Here is a 19,058-nt window from a genome sequence, read left to right as displayed (position 1 = left end):
ATGTCCTTGTTTATGAGTTCCATTATGATCCTCTCCATAGCTTTGCAGACCAGGCTTGTTAAGCTTATGGGGCGGTAATTACCAGGGTCCGTAGAGGCACCGCCTTTGTGGAGTGGGATCACAGTTGCCGTACGCCACTCCTTGGGCACATATCCTGTGGTAAGGCTAAGATTAAACAGCTGGCTTATGTGCGGGTTTAGTTCTTCATTGAGTTCATGTAGCACACAGCGGGGACACCATCCGGTCCCATTGATGCTGTGTTTTTAGCTTTAGAGAGAGCAGCTTTCACCTGCGCATTTGAGATGTCTGGGAGGCTACACTCTATCTCTCCTTTTGGGGGGGAGAGGGGGTGAAGTTTACGCTGAACCTGTCTGCCAGTATGTTGGCAATGTCTGTGGGTTCAGTGATTTTTGTATCATTTTGGACTAATTCTGAGCATATCTGGGAGTTTCCACCCAGGTTTCTGACATAGCTGAAGAAGGTCTTATGATTGTCTTTTGAATCTATGGCAATTTTTTTCTCAAAGTTGGCCTTGGATGATTTTATGAGGGATCATAGTTTCTTGCTAGTACTGATCAAGGATGCCTTCCCTTTTTGGGATTTTGCTCTATCATGTAATAGCTTTCTCCTCTTATTGTAAAGTTTGTTTATGGCTGGGGTCCACCAGACTGGACGTTTGCCCTTGGTGGAAAGAGTCTTGGTTTTATTTGGGACTGCCTGATCCATGCAGTCCTGAAGGTGTTCATAGAAGGCATTTGTAAGGGCTTCCGCAGCTTGGGTTGTGGTTTCCATTGGCTCGGGGGCCTTGAAGGATACCACACCTGTCTTGAGTAGTGTGAAGTTTGCTTTAGAGAAGTTCTTCACTGTGGTCTTTTTGTTTGGGGTGGGGCGGATGTGGATTTCTAGTGAGATTAGTTTATGATCTGATCTCACCAAAGAGGGATATACTTCCGGTGTTGAGCATTTTGTCCCCATGTTTGTGATGATGAGATCTAGTATATTTTCTCCTCTTGTGGGGATGGTGACTAGTTGTTCCATGGCATTTGAATTTATGAACTCCAGGAACCTTTGGGCTAGAAAGTTGGGGCTTGAGTAATGTTCCCAGTCTGTATTCGGGTAGTTGAAGTCACCCAATATGATGGTGTTTGGTGATACATTTATACCCTCCAGTGTCTTCAGGAAGGCTGTGTGGGTTTCCTGAGTTTGAGAGGGTGGCCTGTACCCTGCTACAAATTGTAGAGCAGTTTTGCCTATGGTTAATTGCACCTGGATGGTTTCCGATGCTTTGTGCGTAGCCACCAAACTGGAGGTGTGGGTATCCTTGATGAATATGGATACACCCCCTCCTTTTGTGGTATGGTCCGGATTTTGGGGCCGGAACGCATGATATGAGGTAAAACCTGATAGTGCCGGGGTGCTCTCAGGAGCCTTGAACCAGGTTTCAGTCACAGCACAGACATCGATGTTCTCCATACTGAGAAGGGCCTTGAGTGCGTGCATTTTGAGATTTAGACTTCTGGCATTGAGCAGCATTACCCTTAGTTTCTTCCCGTTTTTGTTTTCTAGGGTGGTAGGTTTAGAATTTGAGCCTTGCCTAAAAAGGCACTATGGGGGTGGCAAGAGCCTTAGCCAATATCCAGAATCCCAGGGTGACAGGTGCAAGCCGCCCTTGGCAGCGTGGCTTGTCAAGCATGTCATCCCAAGCAGACAGACACTGGATCCCCTTTGAATGACACCAGAAATTAAGCCAATTGTTAAAGCTGATCATCTTGTCACTATATTGTGGCATCATTCGTGGTGAAGGAAGGATACTGCTCAGGGTCAGGGTCATACCTGCCTGGGCTACATAATCAGAGAGCTCCTCTATGTCTCTTTTCATATAGTCCAGGGAGGTATGTCTCAGGTCGTTCACACCAGCATGGACAATGACTGTGTCATACTTGTACTTGCCGTGGAGTGACCTGAGTGCTTGTGTTATGTGGCGGATTCTAGCGCCCGATAGGCAGCTTACCGTGACCTTCTCCTTGTTCAGCCTGGTGAGTGGGACGTCAGTGTGTCTGACTATGGAGTCACCTATGACAAGTATGTTTAGTGTTGTATTTGGCCTTAAGGGCAGTGACTGCTTTGCACACTGATTTTGTTTTTTATGTGTTGCTTGTGTGGTGTCTTGAGTTTGCAGTTGCTTGGGTGTCTGCTTTGGAGGCCTTTGCTGTTTAGGTAAATTTTTACTCAGAGCCTCCGAGTATGTCTTAGTGTGTTTATGTGTTTGATTCAGTGGTGTGGTTGAGTTATGTGAGACTTGTATTGTGGTGTGTGTAGTTGCCTTCTCCTCCTGCCTGGTCTTGCCAGTCCTGAGTTGAGAGAGCTCAGCCTCCAGTTTGGCTAAATAGCTGCATCTCTCGCAAGTGTTAGTGTTATGTGGGAGGAGGAGAGGGTTGTCCGTGTACATGAGGCAATTGTAACATTGCCTCAGAATTCCCAGATTCACCAACTAGGCAGGAGAGGACGCCAGCATCTGACCCTTCGACATGCTAGAAAGAATTATGAGTTGGTATGAGACAGAAAAGTAGAGGGCTTAGCAGGGAAGTGGGCACTCCTGGGGGGTTTTGCAAGTGAGGGATTTGTATAATATAGGAGTGCTTGACCTGCAAAGAAAATGCTTATAAGACAAGGGATATGCTTTTAAGACAAGTGCTGAGCTTTTTGAGAAGAAAAAGCAATTAGGAACAAGTGCTGCGCTTTTAGTGAAGGTGTAAACTGTTTAGGTTCCTAACAGAGCAGTTCTAAGGGAAAAATTGAAGAACAGACTTTATGGAGCCAGAAAAACTTAGCAAATAAACAGAGAAAAAATACTTAAAATCTCAAAAGTGGCTCCCTTCTTCTCTCAGCTTTTTCTCCTCTTGGTGGGTGCTTCACCAACAGCCAACAAGCCTGAAAAGACGCCAAAACCACGAGGCAACTAGGTTTTAAGAGAGGAAGATGAAGGAGTTTTGGAAATGACCCCTGTTGGCCAATAAAACTACAGTTTCAAGTCAGTAACCACTCCTACGGGGGGCAGGGAAGCTGCTCAATGTTATTCACTGCCACTGATCAACAGAGACTTTCCTTTAGCCCAAGCAAAATGGCCACACAGAAACTTACAAACAGTTCAGGAAACAGCAAGCCTGTAACTGAACTTTTTTAAATCTCAGAAAAGTGGGAAAAAAGCAAGATTTTTTTTTTTTGTTTTTGTTTTTTTCAGAGATAGCAGAGGTTCACAGGTAATATCAAGTTATAACAGTGCAGTAAATGACCCCACACAAGAGTGCTAGGTCAAGGACAGAAAATATGCAAGTTTTGAGAAAAAAACGATTTAAAATTAAGTGCAAACAGGAAATTCAGTAAACAACTTTTGGTTGTGCTCTAAATACAGCTACTAATGCATAAATCAAGTTTAACAAGCCAGAAAATGCTCAAACTAGGCAGTTATGCAGAAAAACTTAGCAAATAAACAGAGAAAAAATACTTAACATCTCAAAAGTGGCTCCCTTCTTCTCTCATCGTTTTCTCCTCTTGGTGGGTGCTTCACCAACAGCCAACAAGCCTGAAAAGATGCCAAAACCACAAGGCAACTAGGTTTTAAGAGAGGAAGATGAAGGAGTTTTGGAAATGACCCCTGTTGGCCAATAAAACTACAGTTTCAAGTTAGTAACCACTCCTACGGGGGGCAGGGAAGCTGCTCAATGTTATTCACTGTCACTGATCAACAGAGAGACTTTCCTTTAGCCCAAGCAAAAATGGCCTCACAGAAACTTACAAACAGTTCAGGAAACAGCAAGCCTGTAACTGAAATTTTTTAAATCTCAGAAAAGTGAGAAAAAAGCAAGATTTTTTTTTTGTTTTTGTTTTTTCAGAGATAGCAGAGGTTCACAGGTAATATCAAGTTATAACAGTGCAGTAAATGACCCCACACAAGAGTGCTAGGTCAAGGACAGAAAATATGCAAGTTTTGAGAAAAAAAAAAACGATTTAAAATTAAGTGCAAACAGGAAATTCAGTAAACAACTTTTGGTTGTGCTCTAAATACAGCTACTAATGCAGAAATCAAGTTTAACAAGCCAGAAAATGCTCAAACTAGGCAGTTATGCAGAAAAACTTAGCAAATAAACAGAGAAAAAATACTTAAAATCTCAAAAGTGGCTCCCTTCTTCTCTCATTGTTTTCTCCTCTTGGTGGGTGCTTCACCAACAGCCAACAAGCCTGAAAAGATGCCAAAACCACGAGGCAACTAGGTTTTAAGAGAGGAAGATGAAGGAGTTTTGGAAATGACCCCTGTTGGCCAATAAAACTACAGTTTCAAGTCAGTAACCACTCCTACGGGGGGCAGGGAAGCTGCTCAATGTTATTCACTGTCACTGATCAACAGAGAGACTTTCCTTTAGCCCAGGCAAAAATGGCCTCACAGAAACTTACAAACAGTTCAGGAAACAGCAAGCCTGTAACTGAACTTTTTTAAATCTCAGAAAAGTGGGAAAAAGCAAGATTTTTTTTTGTTTTTGTTTTTTCAGAGATAGCAGAGGTTCACATGTAATATCAAGTTATAACAGTGCAGTAAATGACCCCACACAAGAGTGCTAGGTCAAGGACAGAAAATATGCAAGTTTTGAGAAAAAAATGATTTAAAATTAAGTGCAAACAGGAAATTCAGTAAACAACTTTTGGTTGTGCTCTAAATACAGCTACTAATGCAGAACTCAAGTTTAATAAGCCAGAAAATGCTCAAACTAGGCAGCTATGCAGAAAAACTTAGCAAATAAACAGAGAAAAAATACTTAAAATGTCAAAAGTGGCTGCCTTCTTCTCTCAGCGTTTTCTCCTCTTGGTGGGTGCTTCACCAACAGCCAACAAGCCTGAAAAGATGCCAAAAGACATCTTAATATGGTTTTGTGTGTTAAACACCACACACCAATGAACTGCTCTTGAAACCACAAAATGCTGTACCAGTGAAGAAAACTGACAAATATGCACAAAACACAAGACTTTTTATAATTGTCACAGTGAGAAAATTATATATGGACTTTGGTGTCCATGTGGGTTATACTATACTGGAGAGACTAAGAGAAGTTTTGCTATGCTTGACAAGCCACGCTGTCATGCTTGACAAGCCACGCTGCTTCACAAGGGACGGCTTGCACCTGTCACCCCTGGGCTTCCGGATATTGGCAAAGGCTCTTGCCACCCCCATAGTGCCTTTTTTAGGCAAGGCTCAAATGATAAACCTACCGCCCTAGAAAACAAAAATGGAGAAAAACTAAGGGTAATACTGCTCAATGCCAGAAGTCTAAACCTCAAGATGCACGCCCTCGAAGCCCTCCTCAGTATGGAGAACATCAATGTCTGTGCTGTGACTGAAACCTGGTTCAAGGCTCCTGAGAGCACCCCAGCACTATCAGGTTATACCTCATATCATGCGTTCTGGCCCCAAAATCCGGACCGAACCACAAAAGGAGGGGGAGTATCCATATTCATAAAGGATACCCACACCTCCAGGTTAGTGGCAACGCACGAAGCATCGGCGACCATCCAGGTGCAATTAACCATAGGTAAAACTGCCCTACAGTTTGTAACATGCTACAGACCACCTTCTCAAACTCAGGAAACCCACACAGCCTTCCTGAAGACACTGGAGAGTATGAATGTCTCTCCAAACACCATCATATTGGGTGACTTCAACTACCAAAACATAGACTGGGAACATTACTCAAGCCCCAACACCCTAGCCCAAAGGTTCCTTGAATTAATAAACTCAAATGCTATGGAACAACTAGTCACCATTCCCACAAGAGGAGAAAATATACTACACCTGATCATCACAAACATGGGGACAAAATGCTCCACACCGGAAGTATATCCCTCATTGGTGAGATCAGACCATAAATTAATCTCACTGGAGATCCACATCCCGCCCCCACCCCCAGCAAAAAAGACCACAGTGAAGAACTTCTCAAAAGCAAACTTCACACTTCTTAAGACTGGAGTGGTATCCTTCAAGGCCCCGAGCCAGTGGAAACCACAACCCACACTGCTGAAACCCTTACAAATGCCTTCTACGAGCACCTCCAGGAATGTATGGATCAAGCAATCCCTAATAAAATCAAGACCCTTTCCACCAAAGGCAGGAGCCCGGTCTGGTGGACTCCAGCCATAAACAAACTCTACAACAAGAGGAGAAAGCTACTACATGACAGAGCAAAATCCCTAAATGGGAAGGCATCTCTGATCAATACTAGCAAAAAACTACGATCACTCATAAAATCATCCAAGGCCAACTTTGAGAGAAAAATCGCTAATGACACAAAAGACAATCATAAAGCCTTCTTTAGCTATGTTAGAAACCTGGGTGGAAACTCCCAGATATGCTCAGAATTAGTCCAAAATGATAAAAATATCACTGAACCCACAGACATTGCCAACATACTGGCAGACAGGTTCAGTGCAAATCCCCCCCCCCCCAAAAGGAGAAATATCTATCTCACCAGAGTCTAGCCTTCCAAACATCTCAGATGCCCAGGTGAGAGCTGCTCTCTCTAAAGCAAAAAACACAGCATCAATGGGACTGGACGGTGTCCCCGGCTGTGTGCTACACGAACTCAATGAGGAACTAAACCCACACATAAGGCTGCTGTTTAATCTTAGCCTTACTACAGGATACGCACCCAAAGAATGGCGTACAGCAACTGTGGTCCCACTCCACAAAGGCGGTGCTTCTACGGACCCTGGAAATTACCTCCCCATAAGCTTGACGAGCCTTGTCTGCAAAGCTATGGAGAGGATCATAATGGAACTCATAAATAAAGACATTGGGGACCTACAGACACTGGATCCTACCCAATTTGGCTTTGTCAAGGGCAGATCCTGCCTCTTGAACTTGGTCGACTTTTTCAAACAGTCACTAAGGCCATTGATGAGGGTAAGGCAGTTCACACAGCCTACCTTGACCTAGCAAAAGCGTTGACACAATACCCCACTCGGGCATCATAGAAAAGCTCACCAGCTTAGATGTAAACCCATATGTCACAAGATGGGTTGCAAACTGGCTCAAGGACAGAACACACAGGGTTAGAGTTGCTGGTGCCATGTCAGACTCTAAGCCGGTCACGAGCGGTGTCCCACAAGGCTCAGTCCTGGGCCCCCTCTTGTTCGGCATTTATTTTTCTGAAGTGCAGGCAAACATAGGGGGATTGTGGCTGACAAATTTTGCAGATGACTGCAAACTGGGCACCATAATTGACACTCCATCAGACACAGACATCCTCCAGAAAGGTCTCATAGAAATGGATAACTGGTGCCAGAGCCATGGCCTTAAGCTAAATGCCAAAAAATGTATAGTCATACCCTTTGGGAAAAATAAGGTAACCCCTAATTACCACATAGGTGGTAATCCATTAAACACGGAAGAAGTTATCAGGGACCTGGGGACCCAAGTTGACAGTAACTTCTCTTTTGACACTCACATTGCCAAAGTGGTTAGGAAGACCTTCTACATTGCCCACCTGATCATGAAGGGATTCACATCCAGATCAGGAGAGGTCATTGTACCCCTGTACTCTTCACTTATCAGACCAATGATTGAGTACAATGCCCCATTTGGAATGTACCTTACCCGACACCTGCAGCAGTTGGAAAGACCCCAAAAGTTCATCACCAAAAGGATAAAGGGGCTCAAACATATGTCATACGATGCCCGACTGAAGAAACTCCAGCTCTATTCAGTCACATACTGTCTGCTCAGAGGTGATCTGTGCCTGACAATCAAGGCCATGTCCAACCCGGAATTAATGGACATGCTCCACCTCAAAAAATCCAAATCCATCAGAGCCACGAGAGCAAGAGACTTAAACCTCAACACGGATATAAATAGGACATGCTGGAGGGACAGATTCATCACCCAGAGACTCCCTACACTATGGAACAGAATCCCAGTCCATGTGAGGCAGAGCCCCTCACTGACTCTGTTCAAGAGAAATCTTGACGAGTGGATGGGAGATCGTAGGTTTACCTCGGGAATCATCTCTGTATCACTGCTGGACAGAGGCACAGCAAACTAATGGGTATAGTATTCTCATCCTAAGGGGTGGTGAAAGCCACACACACTCTGGCTAGGCTTTTAAATGCCCTAGGGCAGATAGCCTAGTATGAACCTATGAACCTACAAGAATTAAAGAACATATTAGAGACTCTAAGAAGAATAAACATTTTAGTCCCATAGCAGAACATTTTAATATATTTCATGGAAGTGACCCTGATGGGTTACAAGTAACAGTACCAGAACAGGTTCATGATGATTTTTGTACAATGGATATTATTAAGAATATTTTAAGGAAATAAGCTATTTTTTTTTTAAATATGGTACATTACATCCAGGGGGGCTCAATGGAGAGTTTTCTTGGAAATATTATATGTAAAGTATCTTTAAAAGAAGTTAATTTTTTAATTGACTTTTTAAAGTGGATAATTGTTTAATTAATTTAATATGTGTATAAAAGGTGGAGTTGTGTAAAGAATGTTTTACTTTGTAAAGGCTTTTTGGTAAGTTGAGGCGCTAGAGGAATTTGAATTCTTGTGTTTTAATTAAAGTCTTGTGTTTTGGGGTCTATATTACATGATCGAATGATCACAATTGTGAATGCTCTAAAGAGAGAAAAGGCAGCATATTGAAACCATTATTGTGGGGGGATGCACCCCCCCCCGCTAAATATATATACCAACTCTGAGATTGCACTACAGTGAAGAAAGGGCAAATATTCCATTCTTCACTGTACTGCAATCCCACAAAAGCACTTTGGTGTACTGCCTTTCCACTCTTTAGAGTGTTTGCAATAGTGATCATTCGCTCACGTAATATAGACCCGTGTTTTGTGCATACTTGGCAGTTTTCTTCACTGGTACAGCATTTTTGTGGTTTCAAAAATGGTTTTCTGTGTTATTTTTATTCTGGTAATGTTTGTGTAACTTGAGGAGATGAAAGCACTAAATAAATAACCATGGATAGTGCTTCCTGAGAAGGCTTTTTGTTGTAGCTAATTTACTAATCAAGAAAACTTGTTTTTTATGTAGGTGAGTCGTATACACATTGACATAGGTTTCTTACTGCTGCTCATATACTGCAACCTTATATATTTTGTTGTAGACAACACCTAGTAAGATCCAGTGCTGTATAAAGTTATATACATTGCCACAGACAGTACCCAGTAAAATTCAGTGCTGCATAAAATGATACCATTTGTCACTGCTTTCCACACAATACACACTTGCTGCTATTGTGGGTCATTTTAAGTCTAGACAGTATCACTCAAAGGTGAGAATCAGCTGCTTGTTAAAATTCCACACTGCACATTGTAAATCTGTCAGATTTCTATCCAACAACCAAGTTTTCTTTCACTGTAAATGGCTTCTACTTGCTTGGATTCCATTTTTTTTTCAACACAGACTTCATTTGCATGCCACAACATGTTACCAGCAGATTTTAATTGTTATTTACAAATCAAATGCCACAGTGCAGAATCATTACTGGATTTTCTTCTGTCCAGCAGTACTTTTGAACTGTTTTACAAATGGCTTGCCACTAAACTTCTCATTTAGCTTCTCACAGATTGTTTAGGCTATGGTTAAAAAAATTCAGCACAGACATTTCCAATTTCGCACATTTAGAACTGCCTGACTTATTTTTTTCAGAATTCCATCACACTTCTTCTCAGTACAATCGAGTTAGTACACTTAAGAAATACCTAACTTACCTACTCAGAAATCCAGTATAACAATTTTCCTCAATATATCATCATTTGTTCTGACTATTGACTTTGTACTGCCACACATTTTCCAATAACCTGTACATCATTTACTCCTTCACTTTTTTAAGCATGCCACTTTTCCACACTTTGCATTTACTAGCAAACCTTTCTTACATTTGGAGAATTTCCACAACTTTCTCCAAGTCACAAAAATTACAGCATGGTGTCAAGTGTTTGTTGATTTTCTTAATACATTTTAAATTCAGTAAGCTACTTTTTTGCCATTAGAAAAATCATTGCAGTTTTGTAATACTAACTAATTGTATCAGTAATTTCTTCCAGCAGTATTCTTATACAGATACTTTATACTGCAAACACATTTTCCTCAATACATTTCTTTCTGCAATATTTCCAAGATGGCTTCACACTGATCAGCAACTGTGGCTCCCCCAGTGTGAAAAAAGAAACTGAGAGATAAGAGCTACTAATTCTGACAGTTTTAGTAAAATTCAATTACTGGCTTATAAGTACACTGCCTGGATGGCAGCAAAGATGAAACTTAGCCTGAAAGAAAATCAACTTGAAAAGGTGAAGAGAAAGCACTGACACGGCAGAATCGTGCAGCTGATCAGCAAAAAGTAGTTCATTCTCCAGCCTTTGTACAAGAGATGACTTTCAGTAATTTAATGGAAAAATAAATGAAATGTGCTCAAAGCTGATTAAAATGCATGAAACACTGAAGGGGAATATAAATTCAAATAAAAAAGGCTTAAAATGGAAGAAGCTTTAAACAGCTATTCAGGTGAACTGATAAAACTGCAAAAATCAGAGGTAAAAAAATGAAGAAAAGGCTGGCTGAGTATGAGACTGCATAAGAAGAGCTATTTAAAAAAATGGTAGTGTTAGAGAACAGGGCATGCTGAGAAAACCTGAGATTTTCTGCTGCACCAGAGAAACTGGAAGGAACAGACTGTATTCATCTTATGAATACAAAAATAAGCACATTGACTCGTATTCCACAGCAGGATTTGTTAATTGAAGAAATACCTTGTGTGTGTGCTCCAAACCTGGCCATGAGAAAGCAGCCAAATCCTGTTTTAGTAAAGATGCACTCATATCAGCAGAAAGAGTTTATCCTGGCAAACTTGTGGCAGAGTATTCAAAATTGGAGAGAGTAAAGTGTTTGTTAAAAATGATTATTCCTGGTACACCAGGCAGAAGAGAAACAAATGTATCCCAGCACTCAGGCAATGTTGAGAGGTAGATGTGAGAGCCAAGCTGTTGCATCCATATGTCTTCAAAATATTTTTTCCTGCGGGATTAAACTCATGATTGATGCAGGATAAGCTAAGTAGGATTTACAAAAGTTTGTCCAAAAAGTGAGCCATCAAACAAAAGAGAACTCTGCTTTTCATTCTTCTGATAATAAAGCCCATTGAGAGACTCTGCCAGTGAAACCTTTTCTAATGTTCCAAAGGAAAATACTTGAGAGAGAGAAAAAAGCAAAGGAGTTGACTAGATGAATTGGAAGTATCTTGAACTTGAACTGGGGTCTGGGGTTGGGAGATGGAGATGAACAGGAATAAGAACCAGCAACACTGAAATTAGTGACTAAATGCAAGACCATAAAACATCAATCACATGGTTGAAGTATTGTTTTACAAGAAAAAGTGGCTGAGAAAGATTGGAGTTTTGTTGTCTATGGTTGTTGGTTCTTTTGTTGACTTTGTTAAACTTGTGGGGGACTGAAAAGCATGTACCCCACTTTGTGTCATTAATGTTTGGAAGGGCACTAAAATTCATAAAAATATTTGTATAAGGCATTCTATGATATAAGTTGTATGTTATATAGTAAAGTAGTTTCAGTGATTGTTGCATGTGACAAGGATACTGAAGTAAGCTGGTACTTTTTTCATTTTTAGTTTTAAGAAATGTAGGCATTATAATGTAAAAAGAGAAAATAGGCTGTTCAAAAGCATGTTCAAGTTAATATACTGTAATCTTGGGCCACTGGGATGGGGGATAGGGAGTATAAGTGCACTGATTATAATATATGTAGAGTTGAGATGTTTTCTCTTGCTTTTGTATAGCTGCATGTCTGGATTGATGCCCTTGTTTTAATCTAATGACAAGTTTGTTGTGTAAGCATGTGTGCTATTAAAATAAGAGAACACTGTTAATGTATTGAACAGTTTTCCTTTAACAAATAACTGTTTGGAGTGTGTTGAAAAGTCTGCAGCTGGGGGCAGCCATACTTTCTGTTCTTATATTTCTATGGAGACAAACTATAAATCATGAAAACTCTGGACATGGTTTGTTGAGAGAAGAATAAAATTAAAAGGTTCAAGGGCAAGCAGCTTATTAAAAAATAAAGTTTGAAATTATTGGAAGTGAATAAATTATAGCAGTTTTCTTGATACCTAAATACCTCATTGAATTTACAAGAGCAGTGTATAATTTAGTTTTACTAAAAGATAGCCAGTGCATTTTCTTCTTAAATTTAAAACTTGATATTTCCTGAAAGCATACAAACTGGTTCTCACATCTTGGAGGAGAAAAAAGGTAAGGCAAGATCAGACAGCAATCAATGTAAGTAGGAGCACAAGCTGCAACATGTTTTAGTATAAATAACCTTAATTTTTAGTTAGGTAGTGTGTGTGTGTGTGTGTGTGTGTGTGTGTGTGTGTGTGTGTGTGTGTGTGTGTGTGTGTGTATGTGTGTGCAGCTGTCAGTTTGGGACAATTGTTCCTATCAAGATGGTTAAACTTTATTATTTGAAAATGTTATAGTTTTGTGTGAATGTTTTAAGTTAATAGTTTATGGGGTGATCTGGGGTTGTGTTTGTTTGCTTATTTTGTTTTTTGAGGCTTTTCTTTGTAACTAGAGGTCTTGTAAACTGTGACATAGGCTCAAGTGGAGATGACAAGAAACAGTTTTATAAATGATCAACCTGCCAAACTTTGGGGGGGGGTGCATGTAACACAAAAAACGGACATAGAAATTTAAAAAAGCTGACATAGATAATAGGTGGGTATAATAATTTCTTATCATAATGGATACACTATCCATATTATTTTGGAATGTGAATGGCTTTGCAGGTATAGATAAAATGTAAGAGTACTAAATGATGTTAAGAAATGCAGATTACAAATAGCAATGCTACAGGAGATGCATTTGGAAAGAAGAAAGTGTGTGAATTTGATAAAGAAAGGATTTCAGGATAGATATTCAGCAGAATATCGGGGACAAAATAACAGGTGAGTATTTGTACAAATTGCTAGAGGAGCTCCAATAGAGATTGAAGAAGGAAAAAAGATAATAGTGATAGATTTGTGGTAGGGGCTACTGGGAAGTCAAGAGGCTTATACTGGCATGTATTTCTATTCCATCTAAACTACTATTATGGAGCTTAAGAATTTTTTGACAGAAATAATAATTTTTCGGTAGGGAATTTTACTTATATTTATTTTATATTTGTTTCCAGGGAAAGTCTAACTTGGAACAAAGCCAATTTTCAATGGCGACCCAGGAAGAAATGCTTCAGACACATGTATTTTTAATGTAGGAGGAAACCGGAGCACCCAATGAAAACCCACATGAATGCAGGGAGGACATGCAGACTCCACACAGAAGGCACCTCAGCCGAGAATTAAACTGGAGAACCTCTTGCTGTGAGACAACAACACTACCTCTGCACCACTGCGCCATCCATATATTATTATATTATACATATATTATTATTATATTATACATCAGTATTTGATATATATATATATATATATATATATATATATATATACATATATATATATATATATATATATATATATATATATATACACACACACACACACACACACACACACACACACACACAAATATATATATATATATATATATATATATATATATATATATATATATATATATATATATATTACTTATAGGTGGGAACTAGAACTTCATTCGCAACAGTGAGGATGTGTCTGGGGGACACCTAGAAGGGGAAAATATAACAAAATAGGATAGATTTCTGAAACATTTTATGAAAATATTTGGTATGGAAGATATGAATTCAGTATTAGGAACTCTGAGAGAATTTACATATTATTCCCCATGGTGCAATAACTGGTCTAGACTAGACAGAAATTATATTTCACAGGAACATATTCATTTAATTGAATGCTTTGTCACATATAAAATGACTATTTCACATCACGCACAAATAACAACTAAGATAAAATTGCAGGATAATAAAGTCAAAAATGAGACACTGGTGCCTCATCTATCTGTTAAACAGAAGATTTAAGAAATTGATAGTGCAAATTATTTGAGAGTTATTAACAAATATAGAAATGTCTTCAGAAGTTATGTTGAATAGGATAAAATGAAAATGGAATTTAAAAATAGGGTGGAAATAAAAGAAAAAGAGATGTGGTTAGGAAAGAACAAGGATTATTTAGAAGGGATGACAAAGGTTAAAGCATTGCAGAATAAGGGGAATCCCACAGAACAAGAAGAGGTCCAACTGCAGAGTGCTAAAGAGAAAACAATGGAGTATCTGGATAATATGCATGAGTTTAGAAAGATTGCTGTTAAGAAGCTGCTTTTTTTAATAACTCCAGAGCACAAAATTTTAGCACAACGACTTAAGTAACAGAAAGTAGAAGAGGTTATTGCCAAACATAGGGAGCCTATAACTAGAAAAATAACCAGAGGTATTAGAGGTATTTCAGAAATTTTATGAAAATTTGTATAAAGCACAGAAATGTGAAAATCAAGAAAGAGCACAAATGGAAATATTTATGGAAGACTTAAGTATGCCAAGGTTAGGGGTAGATGAGACTCAACAATTAACTGTTAAGATGAGAGCAGATGGGGCAAAACCTATGGCATACAGTCAACCTGCAGGAAAGTCTCTAGGAATAGATGGTATTTCTGTGGAGGTTTTGAAGCTATGAAGGGAGAAAGTAATAAAGATCTGAACGGTTTTGTTTAACAGTATTTTAAAAGTAGGGGATGCACCAGCATCCTGGAAGAATGTTGCAGTGGTTGTAATATCTAAAAACGAAAAGGACCCATAAGACCCAGCTTCATAAATGCCAATTTCAATTTTAAATCATGACTATAAAATGTTTATGTCTGTAATAGCTGAAAGAATGACAAAAGTGTTGCCAAAATCAATAGATATGGATCAGTGTGATTTTGTGGAGAGGGGAAAAAACATTTGACAACATTAATAGAATAATGATGATCCAGAGGGAAGAGGAATGTAAGAAAATACCACTATTGTTGGTGGATGTTGATGCAGAGAAAGCATTTGATAGAGTAAGCTGGTATTTTATGAGTAGGCCAGTGGAAACATTTGCTTTCCCTGATACAATACTAAGGATAATTAGAAAGATATATGAAGAATCTAAGGCAAAAATTAAAGTAGTAGGGTTCCTCTCCTATACATTGTGTCTGAACAGAGGAACTAGGGTGGCCTGCTTTCCTTTTACTATTTGTGTTACATGTAGAGCCTTTGGCAAAGAAAATAAGGGACTGAGAAATTCCAGGATATAATTTGTACGGTAATGAAGAAAAGTTGGCTTTATTTGCAGAGAATATTTTGTACTGATAAAATCAGAAAAGGACATCTCAATGTTGTGGAACATTTTGAGATAGTTTCAAACATTTTTGGAATATAAAATTAATGAAGATAAAACAAATCCTATAGCTGTAGAGTATGTACCCAAACAAGAATTGATTCAGCAATAGCCATATTTATGGGGACATGATAAAGTGATGTACTTAGGAGTATGGATTAAAAAGGATTCTGTTATGGCAGCTGAGGATATGTGGGAAGAGACTAAACAAAAGCTAACACAAAAACTGAGAAAGTGGACATTTTTGGATCCTTCCAATAGAACAACATGGTTTAGGATTACCTGATTTGAAGGTATATTCTAGAGCTATACAGTTAAGGCTCATATATATAACAGAAGCAGAAAGCTATAATTTAGTGTAGAAAGGAATGATAATGAAGCAAGGGGAGAAATTTGAGAAATAAGGAGAGACTGGGATTTTGGATGCAGATCCTTAAGGAAAATAACAAAGGTTGTACAGAATATTGTATTCATAAAGTTGCAGAAAGTATTCTAAGAACTAAGCCAATGTGGAAATGGAGAAAGGAGATTGCCAGGAGAGATGAATGCAATTAAGGGTACAGGAGAATAGGCAAGAGGAAGATGGAATTTACTGAAGAAAATTTAGAATGGAACCTTGATATTGGAAGCAAATAATAAGAGAGAGAAAGGTAATATGATGGGAAGAAGCCAAGAACACATCTGGACTGCAGGCTAGAGACTGCCTTCCCTAGCACTTGTCAGTGCATAAATAAAGAGACTGGGATAGGGGAATCTTGTGTGAAAGAACTGCTCTGGTAGACTTTTTGCTGAATCTGCAGGAGAAGCTGCTGTTAAAAAAGGAATAATTAGTAGGGCATATAAAATATTGCACGATAACTGTAGGAATGAATCAGCAGAGGTTAGAAAAGTTTGGGAAAAGAGAGTGGATAAGCAATTCACAAGGAAACAATAGGAGGACATATGTATGGCTCCCAAATATGCAATAGTCTAGTAGATTTAGGAATTTTGCTTGTAAGTATTTCCATACCCAAGCAAACTCTAAAGAATTTTTCTGCAGGTAGATGGCAAATGTTGGAGGTATAATTGGAAAGAAAGCGATAACTGGGAACACGTGTTTTGGGAATGCTGTGAGTTGGCAAAATTTAAAAAATTCCCTCCAGGGTACTCTGTCAGAAATACTGGGTGAGCAAATGACTGTGTCTAAGGACATAATTTTTTTGAGCTGGGACAAATGCTTTGAACTGCTTTGACAAAATAAGGCCTTATCAAATTTAATTTTCATGTCTACCAAAAAAGCAATTATTATAAAATGGAAATCAAAGTCTAAACCAAGTGTATTTAAAATATGAATATTATAGCAGGAATCCAAGAACTAGAAAGGGGATCTTTACAAAAAGGTAGCAGCAAATTCCTAGAAACAAGTGGGAATTGTGGGAACAAATCATGCAAAATAATGTTTTGTAGGAGGAGGGAGGTTTAAAGGAATCAATTTGTGTATTGTTGGATTGATGATTATTATACAAAAGAATGCATGTGACGTATAATATTTCTAACTGGGGAAAAGTGAATATGGTTTGTTTTCTTTTATATAAATTTATATTTCAATATATCTTAAGTGGTAATTCAATAGAAGTGTAAAAATACATTTATTTCTACAAGTTAATATATTCACTATGCATCTCTTCTGTAACAACTCTCCAACAATTTACTATGTATTTTTTAATAAGCAGTATTTCAGCAGTTTCACAGCCCATTTCAAAACATTCAGCAGTACTTTTCATCCTGCCACTATCCTCAAGTAATTATTTTAAAGTTTATCTAAGAATTGTTCCGCTTACTTCAATTTGAGAGTCTAGAGCCTGCTTCTCACTTTATGCGTCTATGTCTTATTGGGAATGGCAAGGTGAATCACTGTCACTTTAACACTTAATTCATCTGGCTGTTAGTGCAGATGATTAAAGCTTTGAGCCATTAACTCATTTAATGCTGAACAGCAGGAGACCAATTAACACTTTTGATTCCTGAGATTTTGTAAGCCAGCAAATCACTGGCTTCCTGAGAGCTTCTCCCAAATTCATCTACTGAAAACATACTATATTAGATTGACAATATCTGATAAATGGTGTGAGTTACAAAAAATAAAATATGGTACTTTTTTTGCAAACAATGGGCTATACAATGGTGTTGGCATCAAATGTCTGTCTACAGATGCCGATTTTACATTGCAGATTTCTGAAAGAAAAAATGTATTTTGTTTGCAAAAATACTAGTGTTATCATCAAACAAAAATTATATTTTCTTAAAGATGCAAGATAGATTAAATATATCATTGAATGAATTGTTCCACTGTTCAAAAGGTTTACAGTTACATATGACAAGAAGGGATAGCATACTAGTATTTTGTAATATTGACAAATCTATGCAAATTATGCATATAATAATTTTACAGTATTCCAATATAATTTTGATCTGCAAAACCATATGTGTTAAATGGCGAGTATCAATGGCAACATTGTGTGCCTTAATGTTTTGTATAATATGGCAACTTTGGTTCACCTGTATGTCACCAGCTTTTATAAAGTCATGCAGTTATTAAAATACAGGTAATAGCTGTAACTGCTTTACCAAAACAACATATATATCATCACATTACCCAGCATGTTTTAATCTCTTTTTTTTTTTGCTAATATCTACTGATTGGATACAATACCTCCAAGATGACATTACCACACTCTAGTTTTACATTACTAATATAAATATGGAGATATACATTTTTTTCGTAATTTTTGTTTTTAAACAGTCTTTAATAACTCCAGCTCTAGACATCCCATACTGATAATTTCTGTGAGCATAGCAAATCATGTCAGCTTGTTAGCTTAGTTTGATGTATTTACCTTTACCAGGACTTCAGAAATTTGAGTTTGAGGAAAGTGACGAGTATACTCATTTCAGGAATAAATAGAAGTCACCTCTAAAGATGAGTATACTCATTTCAGAAGTACAGGGAAGTCTTCTGTGAAGATGAGTATACTCATTTCAGAAGTACAGGGAAGTCTTCTGTGAAGATGAGTACACTCATTTAAGGAGTACACAGAAGTCTTCTGTAAAGATGAGTATACTTATTTCAGGATTACACAGACGTCTCCTGTAAAGATGAGTATACTCCTTTCAGGAGTACACAGATGTCTCCTGTAAAGTTGAGTAAACTCTTTTCAAGAATACACAGAAGAAGTCTCCTGTAAAGATGAGTATACTCTTTTCAGGAGTACACAGAAGTCTCTTGTAAAGATGAGTATACTCATTTCAGGAGTACACACAAAGTCTCCTGTAAAGATGAGCATACTCATTTCAGGAGTACACAGATGTCTCCTGTAAAGATGACTAAACTCATTTCAAGAGTACATGGAAGTCTCTTGTAAAGATGAGTATACTCTTTTCAGGAGTACATAGAAATCTCTTGTAAAGATGCGTATACTCATTTCAGGAGTACACAAGAAGTCTCCTGAAAAGATGAGTATACTCATTTCAGGAGTACACAGTTGTCTTCTGTAAAGATGAGTATACTCATTTCAGGAGTACACAGACGTCTTGTAAAGATGAGTATACTCTTTTCACAAGTGCACAGAACTCTCTTGTAAAGATGAGTATAGTAATTTCC

This window comes from Protopterus annectens, chromosome 2.part1 (assembly GCF_019279795.1).
Source record: "Protopterus annectens isolate FY-2018-M chromosome 2.part1, PAN1.0, whole genome shotgun sequence".
NCBI lineage: Eukaryota > Metazoa > Chordata > Ceratodontiformes > Protopteridae > Protopterus > Protopterus annectens.
The sequence above is the reverse complement of the archived record's forward strand: the minus strand, read 5'-3'. Positions refer to the sequence as shown.